Genomic DNA, 3,571 nt, shown 5'->3' on the forward strand with positions numbered 1-3,571 from the left:
CCCACAGAGTAAAGACTTTTCATTCCTTGAAGCAAAAAGATAAAGAAATAAACTAGAAAAATGCCATCCTTTCCAATAACTCAGGTAGATTTATCTTTGTTGCCATTGCGTCAGTTCTGACTCATGGCGACCCCATGTGTGCAGAGTAGAACTGCTCCAAAGAGTTTTCAAGGCTGCAACTTTTCAGAAGCAGATCACCAGGGCTGACTTCAAGGAGCTACTGGACCACCACCCTTTCAGTTAGAAGCCATTTGTTTGTAGCTGTTTGTTTTACCCAGGGAACCCTTCAGTGAATGCAAGTTACTATTATTATCTTCATCATTAGGTCTCCCCTCTCAGACTAAACATGCCTGGTAGAGGGCATTTTCAGCTATTCCTGCTCACTCAACAAACATTAACTGAACACCTTCCTGGTGCTGAGTAGGAAAAGCAGAACAACAAATCCAGTTTCCTGAGTTGCTATACCAGTTCCTCCAATTTCTACCTGTGTGACCTTGGGTGGGATACTTAATGCTTGTGCTCTTCAATTTTTCATCTTTGCAATGTGGATGATAATGACCACCTTCATTAAGCTGTGAAGGTTTAAATGATGCAGATAAAGTCATGGCATAATGCCTGGAACATAACAAGCATTCAGTAAATGTTATTTAAAAAATAATTCACTTCCTGCTGTAGCCAAGTCATGCAAAGGCAGAGGAGACTCAGGTGCATTCAAAACTCAGCTCCACCCATAAGCCACTGTGGTCACACAGGAAAATGTTACCTCTGGAGGGCTAATGCACATTAACACTGCTTTACAAAAGGTGCTGAAGACAGTTCTCATCCATGATGGCCTAGCACGTGGAATTCTCTGAGCTGCCCAGTCCACCTATGTGTGCTTATATCCCTTTGTGCTGAGCCTGTGTATGCTAACTTGTTAGAGGCCCTTTGTGCTGAACATCAAATCAATCTAGTCAAGGTTGGTGACAAGGAACTAGGGGAATGGGTAGGCTTCTGCACGTTGATGGAGAGTGAAGACCCTGTAAAGTGGTTGGTTGCAGTTGTGTGGTTGTGTGTTTGACTGTGGCAAAGAACCTCAGGCCAAGGATGTCATCAAAGAATATTTCAAATACAAGGAATGAACACATAAAAAACCTGGCTCTAAAAATAATAGTGAAAGGATGCTGTGGATATAAATAAGACTGGTTTTTTCCCTCATAGTTTTGGTTGGGGAAGCAGGCATGTAATGGATGATTTCTACCCAGTGAGATGAGCTTTGAAATAGAATTCTGAGTGTTGTGGGAACACAGAGGGAAAAGTATTTGGGAAGGTGTGTGAGGGGGCCCTAGCAGGGTGGGGAAGTGACATTTGGGCTGGGCTTAAAGGCCTGAGAGTTAGGGAGGAACACTTGAGTCAAGAAAAGATGTTTGGAAAAAGGCATTCCATGCATAGCCTTGGAGGTATGAAACTGGGCTTCAAACTGATTTGTTCTGGTTGGAATCCCTGCTGAGAATTTGCATTTCTAAGAAGTTCCCAGGTGATGCTAATGCTGCTGGTTGGGAACCAATTCTGAGAACCACTAAACCTAGTGCCCTCCAGTCGGTTCAGACTCATAGTGACACTATAGGACAGAGAAGAACTGCCCCACAGTTTCCAAGGAGTGCCTGGTGGATTCAAACTGCTGACCCTTTAGGTAGCAGCTGTAGCACTTAACCACTACGCCACCAGGGTTTCCACTAGAGTAGAGCAAAACCAAAACAAACCAAACCCCTTGCCGTGGAGTCAATTCCAACTTGTAGCGATCCTATAGGACAGAGTAGAACTAACCCATACGGTTTCCAAGGAGCAGCTGGTGGATTCAAACTGCTGACCTTTGGGTTATGTTCCTACCTAACTCTGAGGCCTTTAAGCTGCAGCTCAAATGTTACTTCTCCATCCCGCTAGGGCCCCCTCACACACGCTTCCCAACTACTCTTTCCTCTGTGTTCCCACAACATTCAGAATTCTATCTCAACGCTCATCTCACTGGGCAGAAATCATCCATTACATGCCTGCTTCCCCAACCAAAACTATGAGGGAGAAAACCAGTCTTACTTATATCCACAGCACCCTTTCATTATTATTTTTTGAGCCAATTTTTTAATTCATTGCTTGCATTTGAAACCACTTAACACTTAACCACTGTGCCACCAAGGCTCCAGAGTAGAGCAGTGGTTCTCAAAATTTGTTACAAGAATCACCTGGGGGATCTTGTTAAAATATAGATTCTGATTCAGTATACCTGGGGGTGGAAATGCAAATTCTCAGCAGGGATAGGAACCAGTTCTAAGGTCTGGTGTGAAAGGCTCAAGTTAGGTATGTGTGACTGAAAAATAAGAAACCAGTGGGGCCATGATGGACTGTCAGGCCAGACAGGTGCTTGAGGACGAGATTGTGAAGGGCCTTGTGGTCTGTGGTTAGGAGTTAGAACTTATTATGTATCCAGCAGAGGTTTTCTTTTACTGGTGTGGGGGGAGGGGGGTGGGGTGGGGTGGGATCTGATCTCCCCAAAGGAGAGAAAGGTAAGGACATCCCTCCCTGGTGTTTGTGCACAGCCTTTTTGATCCTATGACAGCCTTGAGGAGTTGTTCTTCACATCCTTTCTTTCCAGCGTCCTGGAACAGCTTTGCACCAGGAAGAACTTCGTCCTTGAAACCTTCTCCACGTTGGGCACCTCTGCCCGTCACCAGTGTGGGAGCTCTTCTTCCACCCCTTTGAGGGCCGTCCTGCCCTAACGTGAGATTCCAGCTGCAGTGATTGTTGTGTCCACACGGCTGGCTCTCCGTTTTCTCATCTCACAGATTCTAGGGCATGGCCTAGCAGAAGGGAAAACCCTTCTTAGCTCCTAGAAGACCCCTGTCAGCTCTCCCCCTAATTCCTCTGTCCTCTCCCTCCCTTCTCTGTGTCATTCCTCTGCCTCCACTTGGTCACTCACTCATTAACCATTTGCTGTCTGGGTTCTACCCTCCACTCAGATCTGCTTGGCCTCCTAGTTGCCAAGTCCAAAGGCTGTTGTCAGGCCTAATTCACGTTTTACTTTATTGACCAGTCTCTCTCTCTCTCAGAACCTTGTCTTGACTTGCTGTTCTGGTCTCTCACCACCCTTCCACCCTCCAGTCTGGTTCCTCTCCTTCCTCTGAGTTCCTGTGGCCCATGATCTCTGTACGCTGGCGGCCTTGCTACTTTCTGTCTTGTGCTTCGGTATGTTTTGGTGATTTATATCCATGTCTTAACTCCTGTGCTAGACTTTCAGGGCAAGATACAAATCTTCTTCTCTTTATTTCCCTAAGTGCCTAACACAGGCAGATAGTCAGCTGTCAGACATTATCATGAATGGATGAACAAACAATGTGGGGGCATTTTTTTTTTTTTTCAAGTTAGTTGCTTAGAAGTGTTTCTCCAGATGTGATCCACAGATCACCTGCATCAGAGTCATGTATGTATGGTGGGGCTCTTATTAAAAATGCTGATTTCAGGGCGCTATCCAGATTTACTGAATCAGAATCTCAGAGAGTGTGACTCTGGAGTCCGTATTTTTAACAAAACCTCTTGC

The 3,571-nt window shown here is 45.4% G+C and overlaps 1 pseudogene; it reads left to right on the forward strand.

Moving 5' to 3' along the window:
• Positions 1 to 749: 749 nt before the first annotated feature.
• Positions 750 to 1,873, forward strand: LOC104846091 (small ribosomal subunit protein eS12-like; annotated as a pseudogene).
• The last annotated feature ends 1,698 nt before the right edge of the window (positions 1,874 to 3,571 follow it).

This window comes from Loxodonta africana, chromosome 7, assembly GCF_030014295.1.
Source record: "Loxodonta africana isolate mLoxAfr1 chromosome 7, mLoxAfr1.hap2, whole genome shotgun sequence".
NCBI classification, from domain to species: Eukaryota; Metazoa; Chordata; class Mammalia; order Proboscidea; family Elephantidae; genus Loxodonta; species Loxodonta africana.